The sequence below is a fragment of the Corylus avellana genome, chromosome ca5 (genome assembly GCF_901000735.1).
Source record: "Corylus avellana chromosome ca5, CavTom2PMs-1.0".
Taxonomy (NCBI): domain Eukaryota; kingdom Viridiplantae; phylum Streptophyta; class Magnoliopsida; order Fagales; family Betulaceae; genus Corylus; species Corylus avellana.
In genome coordinates, this window is record NC_081545.1 from 22,934,632 (window position 1) to 22,946,435 (window position 11,804).

An 11,804-nucleotide genomic window follows, 5' to 3' on the forward strand; every position below is an offset into this window, starting at 1 on the left:
CCTTTGGGCCAAACCGGCCACCCTATTTTTGCCCAAATGGCTCGGCCACCCCTTGCTTTTTTTTTTTTTTTTTTTTATTCATTTTTTAATTGTTTTACTTGTTTAGTTATTAGTTATTTTATATATTTTTCATTTTTAATATTATTCCTTGCCACATATCATCTTTTTCTTTGGTTGACGTGGACTTTTGTCAAATTTTTAGATGGAAGTTGGACGAAAGTGCTAACTTCGTTTAAATCAATAAGTGGGGTACCATTTGGAATACGAATTGAAATTCAGATAGGTGAAAATAAATTCGTTAAACCACAATAGGGTAAGGTATTTAACCCCTAAATTAAAAATGCCCACACACCTTTTTTTTTTGAACAGAAATATAAGGATTTCATTGATTAAAGATCATAAGTATATAACTCTTATAGAGCAGAGCAAAAAGCTCTTACAGTACAAAGCATAAAACTTTGCAAAATCATAGCTACATGCTATGAGGTTAAAAAGTCATATATACAAACTAAAATTCTTACAATTAAGTGCTATATATGACTTCAATCTCCTGCTAACCTATGTACAAATACAGTTAAAGAACAGATCTGATCCGAGCAGGCTAGATCTAAGACATGAGTAGCCAAATTTCCTAACAAAATTTATTTGAACTGGCTGTGAGAGATAACCCATCACACCGAACTATCCAAACCGTGAGAAATAACCCCTCATATCTAATTATTCATCCTCACTCATAAGGGCAGATCTAGAGAGAAGAAAACTCTCGGAGCCCAGAGGTGAAGTCTAGATCTCTTCTCGGGAGAGTGACGGCTGGATTGAGTTCTTTGGACAGAAGCGAGTATTCTAGTTATGGGGAATACAACGGAGGACCTAACCAAAATGTGGGGGAAGTTTACTCTTATGGAGGAGGAAGGAGTGGGGGTGGATATCGATGTAACAACAATGGCTCCAGTGGGGTCACCTGGTTCTTCCTGTATTGTTGGAAAGCTGCTGGCAGATCGCACTGTGAGTAAGGACATTATTAAAACACCTTTGATTAGGGCTTGGCATCCTACAGGGTGGGTATCATTCAAGGATATGGGGACGAACTTATTCCTTATCGATTTTGAGAATCACTGGGATAAAGCTAGGGTTCTCGAAGAGCGCCCGTGGAAGTTCGATGGGGACCTTGTCTCTCTAGCTGATTTTGATGGTGTAAGGCCACCAAGTCAGTTGGAGTTTGAAAAAACGGCATTCTGGGTTCGCATGTTCAATCTCCCACTTGCTTGTATGAGCTTGGAGTCTAGGCATCGAATAGGCTCAACAGTTGGAGTGGTGGAGGAGGTAGATGTTAATGATGATGGTGTGGGATGGGGGGAATATTTACAACTTAAAATCTTGCTCGACCTGTCAACTCCTCTTTCAGGGGGACGAGTGCTGAGGCTAGGTGGCAATACAACTTGGGTAGCTTTTCAATATGAAAAGATACCAAGATTCTGTTATAAGCGTAGTATTATTTGCCATAGGAGTAATGGCTGTGTGAAGGTGGGTGGAAGGCGTATCGAAGGGGCGAAAACTGAATTTGGACCGTGGCTGCGTGTTGCATCTCCAAAATGACAATATGGTGGTGGATGGGATAGGCTAAAAAAGAAGGCATATGAGACTAAGGAATCTAGCTATGGATCGGGATGGGAGCAAGGGATGCTGAAGGTGGCCACGGGATTTAGAGGGGGGGCCGGACTAGGGCAAAATCACCCTCACCGCTGCACGGGGTGGAGGGCAATTTCGTTACAGAAGGGTTGGGTTGCAGCTTGGGTAAAGATAAAACCCTACGCAACACTGAAAAGGAAAGTGGGGAGTCAGGGAGTATGTTTGGGGAAGGAAATATTACCCATGTAGCTAATAATGGTAAGGCGAAATTTATCGGGAAATCAAAGCAAATATCAAGCGAAATTTATGGTTTTTTTTTTTTAAAAAAAAAAATGTATTTTTCTTCATAAAAATGGTCATTTTTTTTTTCAAAAACAATACCAAATAAAAAGGACCACATAGGATGTTATTGCTTAAGAAATTTTACTTTTATTTTTATTAAAAAAAAAAAAAAAAAAAAAGATCACATAAGGAAAAAGTTGGGCCAGAGTTGTGCCAAAAGATTGTGTCTTTATCATTTCTCTTTTATAAATCTTTATGTTCCAATAATATTCAGACAACTATTAGGAAATACCATTTTTTTTCTTTTAACCTTTTGGTTTTCTCACATGGAAAATTATCTATGAATGACATGCTGCATGCATATGCATAGCAAGTGAGAGGGATGATATACATTAAATAGGTTAAGTCCAAAACTGTTAACGCATAGGGGCCAAGGATGAGTTGGCATAAAGTATTAGTAAAAAAAATTTTATTTTTTATTTTTTTTAGAAACACTAGGGGTAGTAAATTTTTTACCAAGAAATAGGTATTAAAATGATGTGGTGCTTATTTATTGGAGATGATCAAATTAATTAATCAAGAAAAATATTACAAGTACTAATAAATATGCTTCACATCATTTTAGTATTCATCTTTTGGTAAAATATTTCTTAATATAAAAAATTAAAAAATATATATTTCTTCTGTTCGCCTACAGCTTAAAGGTTAGTAGGGGTAGCAATCCGTGTCATATATTGAGTTCGGGTCGTATCAATGTATGAGAATAAGACTATATAGGTCAACTATAACTTGACTGGTTTAATTAAACTGTCAAACCCTTCACCCTTATCACAAATTTTGTGTCGAGTTCGTATCAGGTTTGTAGGTCGTGTCAAAAATTGTTAACCCTTATGTCGTATAACGGGCTCAAGTGATGTCGAGACATGGGTATAAAACTATATAAGTATACTCTCACTCAACCTATTTAATTAAACGGGTTAGACCCTTCAATCCTAATTTACTAATTTCGTGTTGAGTTCTTATTAAATTCAAGAGTTGTATCAAAAATTGATAACCCTAATAACCAGTAAGTGGTTCAAAGAAGGTGATCAATTCCTATGGATTATTCGTTTTCCTCGAGTATGCTCAAATGGGAGAAAAAAAAATGGTTGAATTGGGTTGCTGTTTTGGTGTTCTTTTCAATCTTCCAATTATGGTCCCCTAACTACCAATATATATTAATATATATTGGTAGACTTTTTCATCCCGCTCGAGTGCAATTTGGTTGCCATAAAGAAGGACGTATTTCGAGATATGGGCACCAAGCTGAGGACTTGGAGGCACGAGTTGAAAAAAGTTCTTGCCATTCGGACAAACGATACTCTGGACACCATACGGTCTAGAGTGGGGCAAGAAAGGCTCTCCGAGTACAATGCCGGCGACTTGGAGATCTTGTTGGATAAATGGTGTAGCAAGAAGAATCAGGTAGGTCATGAGTTATACTATAATTTTGTATAGTTTCATTAATTGTAATTGTGTTAGTATTAACATATTAAGAATGTTAATTGTATAGGAGCATACTGCGTATATGAAGAGCTTGCAAGCATTGAACAATACGCCTTATTGCACCGGGTCGAAGAGCTATGCCAAGGTGACGCATGAGGAGGTATGTGTGTAATTTACCCTATACTTATATATTTATTTAAACATATCTGTATGTTCTATTTTTTCGGCAGACTGAAAGTGTGGGTACTCCTCCTACACGAGCACAGTCTCACATCCGCACACACAAGAAGATAATGACATAGTCAAGGAGAGATGTGTATGCTGCTCACCTTTCATATATTTTGTTTTGCTTATATATGTGATAATTTATTTGTGATTAACAGTTATATGACCCACTAACCCAATAATTAATGTAACATACATGACAGGATTGAGGAGCTTATACCTACTGACCCTGCAGCATCGTCGAGTGTGACAGAGGGGATGGTCAGGTGGGTGCCGAATGATGCGTACCCCTAGGTGCTTGGAAATAAGCCTGAGTACGCTGGTAGGGTTCAGCATTTTGGACCGAATATACTACTTGTGCAGGGCACCATACACTCATACTATACACTGTCACAGACACGATCACAAAACACTGGGCACTCCGCGGTCTTACAAGAATTTCTTGACAGAGCGCTTGAGGCGGAGAGGGCACAGCACAAGGCAGAGATGGATGCCTTGTTGGCCGCAGAGTAGGAGCAGACAGCTGCGCGGGTAGCTCTGCAAGTGGCAGAGCAGGTGGCTGCGAAAGATGCGTAGTTGGCTGAAAATGAGGCTCAAATGGCAGCGCATCTTGTGGAAAAGGAACCTAAGATGACGGCAATGTTTGAGGCCCATTTTCGCCAGCTCGAGGAAATGATGCGGTCGAGCTCCGCGCCCGAGGTGACTCAATACAAGGGAGCGCTAGATAGAGCTTCCCCTCCCTTCACGATTGTGAGATCGTCGGTCGATAGTGGATCATGTAATGACATTTTTTAATGATCAATGTGGTTTTAGAATTGTCCCTATATATATGTGCACTTCTAAATTTAGAGTTTGGATATATTGTAGTGATTCTCATTAATGATATTACAAATCCTGTTGAATTTGGTTTATATCATGGTTGGTTTGGTGGTAGATGTGGGTTAGAGCTTTGCATTTGAAGTGTTTGGTATTGTGAGATGGACCACTATGGTCCTTGTAGAATGTGACGTCCATTTGATTTGATCACGAAAATATGTTGAGAGTGTAGATATAAATCTGAATTTGTTGAGTATGATGACCTTTGTTTACATAGTGACGTTGCTCAATGATTAAAACTTGATAATATTTTAGAATATTGTTTGGTGATTGTTTGTTTTATCATTTGTAGCTAGTGGCTATCAGGGAGAGGATGCTATTGATATCGATGATGACTTAGATTGAACAAATGGTTGGCCATTCGCACTTGGTGTACATAAGTTATTTTGTTGATGTAATTGTATTTATGATAGTTTTCTTGATGTACGTAGTTATATATATATGATAACAGAAACAGTTTTATTGGTGTATATGTCTTTATTTGTGGTTGGTGTATAGTTTTTGTGGTTGGCCATTCGTATTTGGTGTATATGTCTTTATTTGTGTCTTGAAGTTGGTTTTGGTTGATAGTCTATTATCGACGTTGATGGATATGAATTATGTTATTTGCATGGATCGATGGATAAATTGTATATCAGGTTATAATCCAAAATTCGAGTACAGCCTCGAAAAAATTCAAAAAATATATAGGGGAGGAAAAAAAGCAAAATTTAAAACTTACCATTTTTTTTGACGTGTCATAACGTTTGACACGTCATAAAATTTTTCTAACGTGGCAAGAGTGGCACGTCAGAAAATTTTTTGACGTGTTAGATTAAAATTTGTTGACGTGGCAATTTGACAAGTCAAAAAATTTCCTGATGTGCCACTCTTGCCACGTCAAAAAAATTTATGACGTGGCATTTTCTAACACATTAGCAATTTTTGACGTGTCAGAAAATGACACGTCAGAAATTTTTTTTGACGTGTCACTTTTTTGACACGTCACAAATTATTGACGTGTTAAAAGTGACACGTCAAAAAATCACTGTTTTTGACACTCATAATTTTAACGCCCGACACACGTCAATAATAACACGTCAATAAATTTTAGTGACGTATCAGACCACCTAACACGTCAGAAACAGCCTGTCAAAAAAAAAAAAAACCAGTTTTTGTAGTGATTAGAGATCAAATGTAATATTTTAGTGACATGTCAACAATGGAATCATTGCTCAAGAAAATTTAGTTGCATGATTTTCTTTCTCTTGTGACTTTTACATTCGCATGTCAATTCATTATTGTTCAAGTGTTTGCCTCATGTTTTAATCTCATGCTAATTTAAGTCACTCATGGGAGTTGGTGGAATTTTTGTCAAACTGTCAGAACCTCGTCTTATACTTTCTTATTTTTTCCTGGGAAAGAAAGCAAAAGTTTGAACGGTCCGTTATTTACACTCCTGCAAGTTATAGTGGGTGTTTGATAAATCTTGATAAGAGGAATTTTTTGTGTTTTTGTTGAAAAATTGTGTTGAAAAAGTGTGTAGATATGAAAAACGGTTTTGAGTTATTTTGAGGGAAAAGTGAGAAAAGTTATTTGATCGAAATGTGACATTGATCGACCATAAAAAAAAGTTCATCAATCGAGCCGAGTAGCAGACTAGAAGCCACACCTTATTCATTTCTCTAAAATGTAATCTTTATGGCCCAGGCCAATTGGCCCAGCTTCATGGATATATTAAGACAAAATTTGCAGGCCTCACCAAGCCAAGCCTGAGCCTGATATTGAGCCCTGCGGACTTTAGAGTATATCCGAATAGATTAACGAGGTGGACTATAAAGGAAAAGAGTGATTGGAGTTCATAGATTAATGTTAGAGACTATTTTTTTTTATTCTTTCAATTTTTTTTTTTATTTTTTTAAAGTTGATGTGATTTTTAAAATTATAATTTAATCAAAATTTAATAGTAATCAATGTCAAATCTAATAATGATTTTAAAAGATAAAGAATAAGAAAGAATCTCCCTACCAAGAAAAACTTGGAGTGCATTTCCTCCAAGATCCATGTTACCATTAATTGTTTATCAGCATCAATAAGATCACTCACTATGAGAGACATAATTTTAATTGAATTCGACCTATCCCAAAATGGAAATAATAGCATGAGGAGGAAACTAAGGAAGAAAAAAAAAAAACAGAAGGTTCCAATGGGCCTAAGACACGGGTCATTTCATGACTTGTTCCATATTACCATTAATTACAACTTATTTTAATAAAAAATTGTAATTACACTCTCTAGCATTTATTTAATTATACAAGAGTTGAATTGACTTCTTATAATTGTATTTGACTTTTGCATGAAATATCTATAGTAAAAATAAAGTCAAATTAAATTTGCTGTCACTTTATTTTCATTATCTTGAGTCTTTGATTTAATTTCTTAATTATTATTATGCTCTTGAAATGACATCTCATTGAGTATATTTTGTTTTAGTAACCTTCTACTTATTAAATATATCCGATTAAGGGGATATTTCTTATCTCTTTAATAGAAATTAAATAAATTATAGATTCCATTTCGATGAGTAATATTCTCACAATGCTAGAAGTGATCACCCAATGAACTAAAATTTTGGTCAAAAAAGATATCGCTATTAAATATATCAAAGTGACCTAAATTTTTTTGGGTAAAATCCACTCAACCTTCTCAAACTACCACTTCAATGTTAATCTACTACTATAAACTTACGACAATTTACTCCTCAAACTACTAAAACAATGACAATGTACCCCCCCAATATTAGCAAAATAACAAAATTACTCCTATAAAATTTTCAATAAGACAAAAATACTCTTAAAATTTTGAAAAAATAAATAAAAAATTAGTATTTTTATTTTTAGTAAGGGTAATTTCATCATTTTAAAAAAAATTAGAGGTACATTGTCATTGTTTTGATAGTTTGGGGGGTAAATTGTCTAAATTGATAGTTTGAGGGTAAAAACTTTTTACATTTGAGTTTGCATTGCTCTCAAGATTGAAAGTTAATGCTATAAGCAACTGTAAGTTCCAACTCAAAAAAAAAAAAAAAAAAAAAAGGCAACTGTAAGTTCAAGTTATTTAATTGGCACTAGTTTATAGAATAACAACTCTGATGGTCTAGTTCAATGTATTCCAAACAAAATAACATTGTTTTTGTTAATGGAAAAGAATAATAATTAATAATAATAAAAATTAAAGATGAAAATAAGATATATCACTAAGTGACTACGAGGGACATGATTGTATTAGAAAGCCCACTAATATTCCAGGGAATTTCTGAATATTCCCAAAATTGCTGATTTTTTTTTTTTTTTTTTTCGAGGGACCCAAAAATGCTTAAATTGATGGAACGTGCTACATATATTCTTTGACATCAATTGTGTGCTCTTTCAGCTTATGCGATTTATAGGATTCTGTAATGATGAATTATTTCACCACTTTATTATTTCTTTTTAACTCGGAGATAAAAAGAAAAAAAAGGAAAAGTATTGTGCCTAGCTAACAAAGGCATCGATTCCAGTATCCATTTTTAATATTTCTTTTTTCTTTTCCAATTTGTTAAATAATATATGAAGTACAACTTTCTCTTTCTTTCCTTATTTTCCGCTCTCCAACCTACAAAAGCTGAAAGAGAGTCTATGTATATAATCATTATTATCTTCCATTAGCATGAATATCTCATGGCTTATAGAAAATATAAATTTTTTTTCGTCTGTGATTTGAAGTTCCTATGCTTCTTGATGATCAATCGACTTTTATCCAATCTGATGATTCATTTTAGTTGATTGATGAGATTAGACTTTGGCAAATTAACTAATAGCAAGAAAAATAATAGTGCTACTCTTCTGCTATCATGTTGTATTATTTTGTACTATTCTGGAGCAATTCTCATTCATATTCAAAGGTTAAAAACTTACTTTTATATATATATGAGCGAAAAAAGATAAGAGGAGCGACTAGAGTGACTAGTACTCTACATAGGCAAGATGCATGTACTAGCCCAAGAGGCTGGCAAGAGCACAACTATACTTTTGAAAAACAATTAACACGTGTGCGAATAATTGTTATCTTTAAAATAATGTTACTTTACAACTCTTTTATAATTTGTTGACATGTTTAAGCAAGTTATTGAAACCACGTCGGTCACTAAAATGTTTTTAACACACTCCGATTACATAATGACAAGTGTCAGCGAGTTGTAAGTTTAACATTTTTCTTTTCTCTAAGTATGTCAATTAAGTCCTACCATCATGGAGTAAACAATCCCTTTTAATTTTTAAATGAAAATTGCTAGACTTATAATCATTTCACAACTCTCGTCACGTGGCACTACCACGTTAGGAAAAATAATTTGCACCCATCCTTCTAGCTTATATATATATAACTTTTTTTTAAAAAAAATTTATTTTATTTTATTTATCTCTCTAGTAATACTTATTTTATGTCTAGATTAATCATATCTTAATAGTTACTGATGCAAAATGAAAGAAATAATAATATCTTCAATTCTAAACCACTCAACAGCTGACACCTTAGCTTATTATAAAAAATAAAATAAGAACAAAACACCACATTATTCCTCTTAAATTTGAGCAGCTGTCAGCCTCTGCCGTCCAAAACCGCCGCCAACGGCCACTCCTCCTCTGTCTCTCTCCGTTGGCTCCGTGGGGTGGCTCGCCGGTCACCCAATGGGTGGCCGCGCGCCACCCCACGTGGTCGACGGAGAGAGAGAGACGAAGGCTGGCGGCAATTCCGGACGGCAGGGTCTGGTAGAGGCTGGCAGCTACTCAAATTTAGGAGGAATAATGTTGTATTTTGTTCTCATTTTGATTTTTTTTATAATTTTCTGTTGAGTGGTTGGCAGAAAACCCTTGATTTTTTGCAACCAAAAGTTAGTCACATTAGGGTTATGGTTTAGTGTTTTAATTAGTCTATTTCAGCATAAGTTTTAATTGCATTTGAAGGACTATATATGATTGAAATAAACAGTGCTTGATGGGTGATGCAACCAAAATAATATATCGTTTTTGCCTTCTTTACTCATTAGACCTATAATTCAATAAAAAACTTTAAGTGATTAAAAAAAAGTCTATTGATTTTCAAAAGACCAAGTGAGCCTCTCTTAATTTTTTTATTTTTTATTTTTTTAAATTTTAAATGATAAATATGTAGAGGTCATTTTCAAAATTTTCTTTTAATTAATGTGGCTCCGCCACTGATTCCAAAAAATCAGTGGAATATCTATTGAAATATCTTAATATAGATTAATAAACTATATTATACATGTATAAACTCTATCGATATTTTCCTTCTTCTTTTTTTCCAATAAATAAACAAAAACAATAAAAGAACAACACGATGCGTGTGAAGAAGCCTCTGGTTTCGGCGCTTTTCGTCGTAACAACCAAAAAGTGCCGCCACGTATGCAAGGAATGCCTCCAAAATACTATCTCAATCAGCGTCATTGTGTGCATTTCAAGATTGACGACCCACAACAGATGCTCAAAACTACAAACCAACAATCTAGCAGATCATGACAGGCTTTAGAAGATTACATTTTGTCTTATCAGATATCTGTAACTTAGTAAATATTAATACCATAAATAATTACAGGAGGAAGAAATAAAGGGGGCAAATAAGTCCATTTCATGTTGTGAACCATGCTCTAGTGGGCCGGCAATTTTGACACGACCCGCGAACCCGACATGAACACGACACGAAAAAACAGGTATTGGGTTTGGGCTAATCGGGTTCAGGTCGTAATCAGGTCTACTCGATTAAGACCCGAAAATTTTGTGTCTGACGGATTGACCCGCCAGACATGATTACTGTGCGGGTTTGGCGGGTCGATCAATTACTTTACCAATTTGATTCTTTTGAACAAAAACATTTGGTCTGTAAAGCAGATTCTATTTGATTCAATTTCTCTTTTACCAAAATTATCTCTCTTTTTTTTTCTTTTTCTTTAATTGTTTTCTCCACCTTTTGTCTGAAGAAATTTTTGAAAATATTGTTATTGGCACTCAATCCGAGTCAATCCACAAGCAGATCTAATAACCAGTTAAGTACTATTGTGAGAAGATTTTCCATACTCTTAAGGCCATTTGTGCACAAACAAATGCATATATATCAAACTTCAAAGGAGTTAAGTACATAATTACCAACAAAAGAGAAAGCCAACAAGAAAACTCCAAAGGAGTAATTCTATTCATCAAGCTAACAAGAAACTGTGATTTTCATTATTTAAATTAATTTTTTAACACTTTTGTTACATGTGGGACTAAATAATAAGTGGACTATTTTAATAAATGAACTTACTTCTTGTTTTAACTTTTAACTTTTAAGTTTAGGTGAAATTATGGGTTTAGTAATTTCTTTTGGAGTACAATTTGTCAATTACGGTCACTTTCCAATTTTTTTTTTTTTCTCTTATCCTTTATTAAAGCCTTAAATCTCTTGGAACTCAATTTTTTGCATTGATTATATTGATGTATTAGTATTATTATTAATTTATTACCATTTTGAATTTTAATTTTTTTGAATTTTTTTTTGAATTTTATAGTTTAGGGTAATCGGGTCGTATCGGGGTCGTATCTACCCGATTAGACCCGGTTAATTTAAATGGGTAAAACGGGTCGTGTCGGGTTACCCGGTTATTTTCGTGTCATAATCGTGTCAAACCCGATTACCCGTTTAGCTAAACGGGTTGTGTCTGGGTATAGGCTAATCGTGTAACGGGTACCCGCGGGTCGTAATCGGGTCGGGTCTGTAGCACCCCAGATTTTTAAAGTCTTATTTTAGAGATATTAATTTGATGCTATTAATATTCATATTAGGTAATGACATTTACTTTGAGGTTGAGATATTTATTGATGATATTAGGTAATAATATTTATTCTTGAGGAACTTATTAGATCTTATGAATATCATTGGAATGAATATTGATTTGAGGTTATTATATCATGATGATGATTTTATTGGGAGATTTAAGAGATATGATAATTGATGATTGATTGGTATAATTTGGAGTATGATTGTAATAATTGGTGATTGATTTTATGAGTAAGGAATTTGTGGGATTTAGATTATTAAGGGAAATTAGGTGAGAATAATATTTAATATTTTATTAGATCTGTTTTTAATATATTGGAGTGAAACCTAACTTTCACGCCTACTTTTCCCCATTTTTCTTCACAGCAGCCCCACGCCCACTTTTTCTCATACTTTGAATTATTAACTGATGCTTATATTTCTTTTATTCATGTTTCACCAACCCAGCCGAACAATGA